Raw genomic sequence first — 11,056 nt, 5'->3', positions numbered from 1 at the left:
ATTTATGGTGGGCCCCATTCTGTTATTCATTCGATTAGTACAAGGTCGTTATGCCTATGCCTCGAGGATGTGTTCACACTTGAGAAGTATTCTCATCTAAAAGCAGGTGTTTGCCTTTATGGGGAGAACGAGTGGTTGGTGCTCTCTTGATTATGGCAGGTGGTCTTGGCAAGACATTTTCTCAAGCAGGGTCAACAAGATGCCAATGTTGCCTATAATGTTGGCATGTGTCTTAGTGGTAGAGGGATATAACTATAGCCTTACTAAGTTGAACGACAGGTTAAAAAAAAGCCTTCCATGAGATTATCTTCTTATTCAAATATCTTAGAATAAAGAAATGCTTCCCTTTCTTGGGAAAATGAAAAGTTTTTGTACCAATTCTAGAAAATTCATTTTAAATGCGATGCTTAGAGATGAAGGGTGTTTGACATAATGTATATAACGACCTGGTTTCAAGTGGTGTCGAAAAATATGATTTTAGAACCTTGTTTCCATAAAACGAATCAGTAAATATTAAATAGGGATATTTACAGAGTTAGTGTATAGATGAATTGAAATTTGGATAAGTAACTTAGCCAAAATTATAGTTAACTTAGACCTAGGGACTAAATTGTAAAAGTTTAATGCCTATAGATTTTTAATTAAGAAAATGCTAAGGGACTTAAATAACAATTATCCAAAGGACCAAAATGGCTAATAAGCCACTTTTGAGTAGTTGATAATGGAAGATGATGTAGGATGTCATTAACTTAACTTAAACATGTTTAAATTTAATTGGACTAGATTAATTATACTAATTAAAATTAATTAATGAAATAATCATAATATAAAAGCCAAAGCTTAGTGAAAGATGTTATCATCTTCTTTCTCAAGTCGTGAAAGCCAAAGAAAAAAAAAAGGTTCCAAACATTCGACCATCCAATTTCAAGTAAGTCCCTAGCCATTTTTCTTTCATTTTTATAGAAATTGAATCATGGGAGCTTGATTTAGCTAGCCCATGTACCAATTTGTAAAATTGTTAATTTTTTTTAAATGTCATTATTGGGAAATTAATGAATTTGGTGTGAATCTGATAGAAATTAAGCTTAATTTATGAAAAGGACTCAATTGTAAAGCTTAATTGTTAGTTTCGTACATTAGGTATCAAATTGAATAAAATGAAAAATTGTTATAAATTTTTGGTAGAAATAGAAAGTAAGAGGTCCCTAATGAATATATGTGAAATCAAATTTTAATTCGAAGCTCTAGATAAAAAATTAAGATAGTTCCAAGTTAACAGACTAAATTGAATAAATTGAAAAATATATTTGGCTCTGTAATTGAATGTGATTTTTTATGGAATTTGATATTGTGTCATTGTTGAATTATTATTCATAGGTAAAGATGACGCAGGGACATCGAAAGGGAAATGAAAGGTAAGATCCGACGACAAGTGGCGTGAGCATTCAGTTTGTATTTCAATGATTCAAGAATGATTTAATTGTTGCATATTTGTGATATTTCACATAATATGACATTGAGGTGAGTTGACAATGATTATGGAATAGAATTGCTTTGAATGAGATTGATTATCAAAATAGCAAACTAAACTGAATAGAATAGAATATGGGTAACTTGAAGAATATGTGAATTTAACATTGAATTGGATTGAATTATGTTATGTTATGTAATGAAATGATGAATTGGTTGATGAATTGAAGATAATGAAATGTAAATTGTGCTATATGATGATTTGGATACTGGTTACCCTATTAACTATTTGGGCAGAGTAGGATATAGTTGGCATGCCATAGGATAGATTGAGTACTGGTTAATTCAACTATATGTCGATGAGCGCTGGGTGTATTTTGCTTCGGACATTCTGATGAGTGCTAGGCACAACCTTTACTTTGGTTAAACCGATGAGCATTGGGCACAATCTATTTAATTCGGACGTTACGTTTAGGCACTAGGTGCCAAATTTGGTGTATTGGTTGGGATCCGTGTATTCGTTCAACTCCGAGTCGGTTAATAAGGGTATAATATGTAAAACTTGATTAATGGTATGTGAATTGAACTGATAATGTGATTTTTTATTCGAAGATAAGTTACAACATATGAATACCGATAACATGTGAAAGATCATGCAAATCGAATAATGAGCCTTGAGGGCTGATGTGAAAACGTGACGAATCAATTGATTCGACTTGGAAATGATATGATAAGATGGTCATATGTTATGAATTGAATAGAAATGTGAATATCAATATGCTAATATGTTAATATGGCACATTTAATTGATTGGTTAATTGAAACATGCATATATTGATTTATATAGTATTATTGGCACTTTAGTTGCATATGATAATTGGTATATGGATAGAAAATTGTTGGAATAAATCTGGTTCGAAAATAATTTTTTTGCACAGCAGAAAAATAAATATTTGAAAACGAGCCAATTTGTGATAATAAATGTTTTCCAAAAATATTATCTGTGTTTTGGGCTAGACGGATCCTAGGCGTTTCTTGCTTTCAACCGAACAACCTTCTTCGCTATTTGCGTACCACGAACTGCTTCAAGTGTGGACTTGGACAATTTCAAATCAAACACAACCAAAAATATTTCCTATACTTTTAGTAAAAAAGTAAATCTCTCTCTTATAGAAATCGATAGAATTGTTATTCCTGGAAAATAGAATTTATACTTAGAAATAAATTCTCACTATTTTCTGGTAGAATAACAATATTTTAAAGTTGTGTATAACTTATTGTGATTTTAGCCTATGGGTGGCATCTATTTATAGGGAAAAGAAGTGAAAAGCTAGTTGAATTAGTAGAATGAATTTAATGCCTATTTAATAGAAAAAAAAATCTCCTAGTTGAATTAGGAGAGAGAGGGGCTAATAGGGTGTGTTTCCCCTCATATGTATTATGATGGGGATTCAGGTCTCTCTTGTATTAAGTCCAATTATACGTTCTTCCTAGACTTTTAACCTATCATTTTATAAATTAATCCAAGCCAGTAGATGTTTTTCTATTTCTTACAATAGACATTATTTATTAAATTAATTTTTCCAATTAAATAAAAATTTCAACCCAATTCTAATTCTGTTAAAGTTATGACAACTTTACCGAAAAAGAATTTATGAGAAAATATATTTAATTTTTACATTCAACGGATTTCATAATGATCAATTCTCAAGTCATTTCCATACTAAGTGAGAAACCATTTTCATTTTCGAATGCAACCCATTTCTCTAACTTTATCATTTTTATCAATTTCTATTCATTTGATTCATAATGCAATTCATTTTTTGTTTCAACAAGCTAGCGAAATGACCAATTGGAAATATGTGATTAGGGCTCAAATGATTTATAATTAAGTTCCAACTTTTCACCTAGTAATTATAAACTCATTTAGTCACAAAGTAATTCCACTATAGTATTATGTCTGAGTTCTCCCCAATTACATACCATTATGAAAGCTACTCGATTAGTGCTCGTCTAGCCTCGACTCTCGCAGCCTGTCTATCCTGACCACGGCCACCAATAACATGTTAATCAGATATATTGAAACGACCTCTCTTCCCCTTACGATCAGAGCCACTAGTAGCATCGATCGTCCTCTTAATAGCTCTAGAAGAAACAACTTTGGGCTCCTCCCCTAAAGTCTCCTCAAGCGCATGAGTCGTTTCAACCAACTCGTTGAAGACCTCGGTACTCTGAGCAACCAAATAGAGCTTAATCTCGTGGTTCAATCCGAACCTAAACCTTTTAAAATGGCTCACCTCATGAGCCACTAACTCGGGAGCATATTGGCTCAACCGAACAAACTTAGCCTCTTACTTGTCTACTAATAAAGTACCTTGGGCAAGATCCATAAAATCTCGTCTCCCAGCCTCGAGATACTACTCGCCCATGAACTTCCTTCGGAATGAAAATAAGAAGAAGTCCCAAGTCAAATGTTCTGGCGCAGTACCCCTCTTAATAGTCACCCACCATCTGTGAGCCTCGTCCATCAGCAGCAACACAGCACAACTTAACTTATCCTCGTCAAAACAAATCATCTGACCAAGAATACGAACGATGCCCTCTAACCAGTACTCGGTACGTGTCGGATCACCTCCTCTAACACCACGAAACTCTTTACCACTGAGAGCTCGCAAGCACTCCAATGGCAAACCCTGATGAGTTGGAGCAACGTTGGCACCAGCGATACATTGTAGTGCCCTGACCATATCTGACAAGAAGTGCTCTACGCGGCCCACCTGAGCATCATCTCGTGGCAGTCCATCGTCCTCCATACTACCTCGATCGCGATGCGAAGGCATAACGACTATCGTATACTAAAGATAAGAGTAAAGAAAATGTACCAGCAGTGAGTAGCAGCAAGAGGTCCAAGATTAACTAAGTACAGTTCCTATAGGGTATTATGTTCCCTAATCCTACCCAGTAACAATTTATATCGAAAAAAAAACATGCATAGGCAAAACATGTGGTTTCAAACAACATAAGCAAGCAAACATCATGAAACCAAGATCACAATTTTAATATTCAACAACCCTAAGCTAACCTAATGTTTTAATACTAACTTGACTCTGATACCACTAAATGTGACACCCCAAACCTGACCTAGATAAAACGACCCAAATTCGAAACATTACATTAGCCACTTAAGTAACTCTTCGGCTAACAACCTCCCAAGACACATCCCGGCCTTATAAAAACTCAATCTTATCTATTTATTAGTTATTTATTAATGCGAAAGCAATTTATGAACCAATTTTAAACTTTTTTATAAGTAATTTAACCTAAAGGTATTTTTGTCATTTTACCACCTACGACTAAACTAACCTAAATTTAGATCTCTACACTTACCAACCCTCTTTTAGTCAATTTATGTAAACCTTAAAAATTTCAGCTTAATTCGAGTTTATTTTCTATGTCTAATTTAAGTTTTATCATTAATGACTAAATCGTAAAAATTTCAAACTATCAGTACTATACTCGAATATTAAATTAAGTGCGTTTCTAACAAATTTTATCAATTACAAATCTAATCTTAAAATTTTATCAAGTTTCTTTATCATTTAAGGCTCTAATGAGACTTATCAACTTATATAACTAATTTGTAATTTAAACAGACTAGAGAACCAATTTAAAAGACTAGAATTCAAACCCCCAACAGTCCACTGCAGTTTTTTTATGCGAAAAATTTGATTTTAAACCCAATTATGAGTATTTTATTGGCTAATTAAACCCGATTTAACTACAATTAAATATCATACATATTCATACACCTTTAATTGAATATATTAACACCAATTAAGTCTCAATTAAATAGAATTAAACATTCAATTTCATGCATATCACTCACCGGTTAATTCAAACAAGTGGCGTACTTTAGGTGCTAGTAAACCACTCCAGGGAAGCTTCATTTAAACAATGGTAGTGTAAACATCATGCGTCGCACACCATGTTATCAATCACCATGTTATCAAGCAACAATACATTGTAAATTATTCAATAATCAAACTCAAACATGCATATATGATATTATAAAACCATCCAAAATTAAAAATGTCTAATGTCTAAGTCCAATTACAACCAAAATTAAACTAAGTCTTGGAAGTTCCACAATGCACGATTAACATCTCTAAAACATGTAATTAAATCTCTACAGAGCCTTAATCTCTTGGAACTCTCTTGCCCGGCTCCTTAACTTCTCAATCTCATGGGTTAACTACACGAACGCGAGGGTGTGAGCTTAAAAAGCTCAATAAAGGTTAATAAAACGACGAGTAAACTAGTACCCAAATCATGCTTAAATTGAAACCAATCAAATACGAAATTTTAATCATAATATCAATCCATAATAGTTTAATATCATATGCTCAACCATGTATCATTAATCATAATTAATTATGGCATATAATCATTAGTTTAGCATATAACATTTCATACATTTATATTGGCATATACAATCATGGCTTAACAGGGTGATCGTACATCGGATAAACGGATCTCTTTACTCCCAATCAGGATCAGAATCAATCCCTTATTGAGTGGGACGAAGCCACACGTTCTCTTATATCGCCTCAAATCAGTCTCGTTTAGTGAAGACACAAGCTCAACACTCCGTTATCTACTCCAAATCAGTCTACCTAGAGCTACATTGCTCACAAATAACATATCAATATGGTAAGTACTCACAAATCCTATGGCATGCCAACTATATCCAATGAATCCACCATGATATAATGCCAATATAACCAATCAATCATACCATAATTCTAGTCAATAATATGCTCAATTTAAAGTGCCAAAATTCATATGTGAATCATGTAACATAGCCATTTTAAAATCAAATTAAATCTAGCATACCAATTACCTATTATCAATGTTCATTTATCAATTGAAATATCAACATACCATGAACCAAAAAATCTAGCATGCTTGCTTAGTTCACTATTATAATTAATCAAATCAAGCACATAAAATCACTAGATGCTCATTTACCAACATTTATAAAAAATTCCATCACTTCAACATATATTAATAATCTTGCAAAATTAACTAGCTAAAACTCAATTAAATATTTACAATCAGTAATTAATCATCTAATTAAAAATAAGTGAGGGACAATTTACCAAATTGCCTTTTAATAACACCCACCACACAACTAACTCAACCACAACCAAATGATCAACCAAGCAAATCCAAGCTTCAATTTTGATTAGCTCGATCCTCTTCAAGATTTGGAGCTTTAATAGAGATAAATTATATATTATCACCTTTCAAAAGATATAATAAACACAAATTTTTCATCAACTAGGTTACATGAATTTCTCACTCAAAGTTACTTTATTGAATTTGTATCATCAAGTCGAAAACTAAATTCCTCAGAAAATTAATCACTCAATTCTTCAATTCCTCGCTGAGTTTGTGATAAAAGTATCCAACCCTTTAGGTAGACATGTGCTAGTTGACCAAGTATGTAGGAATTGTCATTTGACAATTAGAGGTCATTTTTCCAGCTAATTTAATGTTATTGTCATTCAATGAGTTTGATGTAATCCTTGTGATGGATTAGTTGACTTCTCATAGTGTTGTAGTGGACTGTGGGAAGAAAATTATTGAGTTAAAGTGTGAAGATGGGAATATTTTTTGGGTTGGACCAGGTGACTTGGATAAATCGCCTGTGGTAATATCGTCTTTCACCACTGAAAAATATTTGAGAAAAGGGTATGAGGCTTATCTAGCTTTTGTGCTGAATACTCAAGTGTCCGAGTCAAAGACTGAATCAGTACCAGTGGTTTGTAAGTTTATAGATGTTTTTCTGGAAGATTTGCCCGGATTACCTCCAAAGAGAGAAGTTGAGTTTGGTATCGAGTTAGTTCCTGGTACGATGCCAATCTCGATTACACCGTATAGAATGGCCCCCACCGAGTTGAAAGAGTTGAAAGTACAGTTGTAAGAATTAACAGATAAAGGTTTTGCCAAACCTAGTTATTAACCATTGGGTGCTCCAGTACTTTTTGTGAAAAAGAAAGACGGGTCGATGAGGTTATGTATCAACTATAGGTAGCTTAACAAAGTAACAGTGAATAACAAGTATCCTTTGTTGAGGATCGATGATCTCTTTGATCAATTGAGAGGAGCCACTATATTTTCTAAAATAGATTTGAGGTCAGGTTACTACCAGTTAAGAGTCAAGGAACAAGATGTACCGAAGACTGCTTTTCGAACGAGATATGGGCATTATGAGTTCCTTGCTATGCCTTTTGGATTAACAAATGCCCCGGCGGTATTTATGGATTTGATGAACCGCATCTTTCGACCGTACTTGGACAGGTTCGTCGTCGTTTTTATTGGTGACATATTGATTTATTCGCGCGATGAGAGTGAGCACGCGGAGTATTTGAAAACTGTGTTAGAAACATTGAGGGATAAGCAACTTTATGCTAAGTTTAATAAGAGCGAGTTTTGGCTCAAAGAGGTCGAGTTTCTAGGACATATCGTGTCGGGTGATGGAATCCGAGTTGATCCAAATAAGATCTCTGCTATTGTGGAATAGAAACCGCTGAGGAATGTAACAGAGGTTCAAAGCTTTTTGGGTTTAGCCGGATACTACAGACAGTTTGTAAATGGATTTTATATGATAGCTAGTCCGATGACTAGACTACTGCAAAAAGATGTCAAGTTTGAATGGACAGAAAAGTGTCAGCAAGGTTTGAGAGATTAAAGGCTTTGTTATCGGAAGCTCTAGTGTTAGTGCAACCAGAATCGAGCAAGGAGTTTGTAATTTATAGCGACGCCTCCTTAAATGGTTTAGGGAGTGTGCTCATGCAAGAAGGCAAGGTTATAGCCTATGCCTCGAGACAGCTAAAACCACACGAGAAAAATTATCTGACACATGATTTGGAGCTAGCAGCTGTAGTGTTCGCGCTGAAGGTTTGGAGACACCATTTGTACAGAGAGAAATGTCGGGTATTCACCGACCATAAGAGCTTAAAGTACTTGATGACTCAAAAGGAGTTAAATTTGAGGCAACACCGATGGTTAGAGTTGTTAAAGGATTATGAATTGATTATCGACTACCATTCGGAAAAGGCGAATATAGTTGTCGACGCCTTGAGCAGGAAGTTGTTGTTTGCCTTGAGAGCCTTGAACACTCAATTGACTATATCTAATGATGGTTCGATCCTAGCAAAGTTGAGGGCCAGACCGACTTTTATTCATGAAATTCATGAAGCTCAGAAAGGTGATGAGAAATTGCAAGCTAAGAGAACTCAGTGTGAGTCAGAGATTGAATCAGATTTTCGTATTAGTACCGATGGTTGTATAATGTTCAAAGACAGAATTTGTGTACCCAAGAAGGATGAGCTAATTTAGAAGATTCTAGGAGAGGCACATGGTGATTTTTTGTTGATAAACCGTAATTTATAAATATTTTTACCCCATGTTTAACGCATTTTATGGATGATTTTCCATAAGAATTGGTGAGTTTGATGCTCCTAATGCTTTAATTTCATGTTTTATAGTTAGGAAAGCATAGGAGAGTGAAAGGAACGAGAAACGGGCCAAAAACGGAGAAAATAGGCCATGGTACGAAATCAACACGGCCTAAACCTCCTCACACGGGCAGACCACATGGCCGTGTCAATTTGGAAGGCTCGAGCACGGCCTGAAGTAATCAAACACGGGCGTGTGCCACGAGCATGTCCCTACCGAGCCCAAGTTAAGTCCAATTCGGAAAAAGGCCACTTTTGAGGGCTTCTAGGCATTCCAAAGCCTATAAATACACCTTAGAAGAGGAAGAAAAAGGAGGCAGAGAATAGGGAGTAAGGAATTACTCTAAGGAAGCCGATTGATCCATCTCAGAAGCCGGATTCATCATCAAGACTGAAGATTTCTCCTTAATTTCTCTTCAGGAGTTTTGGGTTTTCTTTATGTTATGTATTCTTTATTCTTTTGAGATGTTTTCTTATTTAGTAATGAATTAAATCCCCTAAATACCTAAGGGGAATGAAACCTAAGACGAATCCTGTTATTATTTTCTGTTGATAAATATTTAACTTATTCTTAATTATGTGTTCTTAATTCTTGTTTTAATATCCCAGGATAATGATTCAAGACATGCTCTTATTCAGAGGAGGAATAGACCCTGTCTAAGAGTACATTTATCATAATTAAGCGGAGTTGATTGCGCGCCTAGAAATAAGGTGACAAGATTTTGCCGGATTAGGGTGAAACCTAATAAGGGGATCCATAGATCGAGTTAATGCAACCCTAGAGTGTTAATTGGAGAAAAGTCTCGGTTATTCAATCTAGGGATTAGACGTTATTAGTCTTGAATAGGGATAATAACATAACTTAGGGATCTCTACGGAACAAGTTGAATGAATAAATATTCCGATTCGGATCCAGAATAACAAGTAAAGTCTAGGTGGATTTTTTCTTAGGTATTGTCTTCATTCAATCGATTTTCCCAAAAGTAATTTCCCAATTCTTTTCTCTGTGCGTTCTTAGTTTAGATAATTAGTTAATTAAAACAAACCCCATTATTCTTAGGCTAAATAATAAAGAACAGTTATTACTAGTACTTTTAGTTCCTTTGGGTCCGACAATCCGGTCTTGCTAAAACTATACTACTGTTCGATAAGTACACTTGCCTACATCGCGATAATAGTTAGTTTAAGAATGAGTAATTATAAATATTTAAAACCTATCACGAAACCTCGTGATCAAGTTTTTGGCGCCGTCGCCGGGGAACTAAGATATTACGAACGCTCAATTTTTATTTCTTTAGCCATTTATTTTTCTTACAATTTAATTTAATTTTATTATTATTATTACTAATTAATTTACTTTTTCTTTCTCTTGGCAGGTTTTTATAGTTTATGGCTAAAAGAAACTCATCGGGACCATTACTTTTTGACGAAGAAATCGATCGTACAGTTCGTAGAAACCAAAGAGAAATAAGACGTAGCTTAAGATACACGGAGAACGAGCAAGAAGACGATACTCAACCCTCATCCGAAGAGATGGCTGAAAACCAAGACAATCAGCTACCTCCTGCAATTTCGGCTAATCAAAATCCTGCTCCACGCACTATGTATGACTATGCTAAACCTTCTTTAACAGGAACTGAATCGAGCATAGTTAGACCTGCTGTAGCTGCAAATACTTTCGAATTAAAACCTAACACTATTCAAATGATACAGCAATTTGTTTAGTTTGATGGTTTGCAGGATGAGGATCCCAACGCTCATTTAGCCAACTTTTTAGAACTATGCAATACATTTAAAATCAATGGCGTTTCTGATGATGCCGTTCGTCTTCAGTTGTTTCCCTTTTCATTGAGGAACAAAGCTAAATAGTGGTTGAACTCGTTACGACGAGGGTCTATCACTACTTGGGAATAAATGACCGAAAATTTTTTACTAAAATATTTTCCACTGGCTAAAACGACTAAGTCTTCTTTCGTACAGATGGACTTAGAAACACTTTACGATGCATGGGAGAAATACAAGGATCTATTGCGAAGGTGCCCTCACCATGGGTTACCTCTATG

Source organism: Gossypium hirsutum, chromosome A01 (assembly GCF_007990345.1).
Source record: "Gossypium hirsutum isolate 1008001.06 chromosome A01, Gossypium_hirsutum_v2.1, whole genome shotgun sequence".
Lineage (NCBI taxonomy): Eukaryota > Viridiplantae > Streptophyta > Magnoliopsida > Malvales > Malvaceae > Gossypium > Gossypium hirsutum.
Note: the sequence above shows the minus strand (reverse complement) of the source record.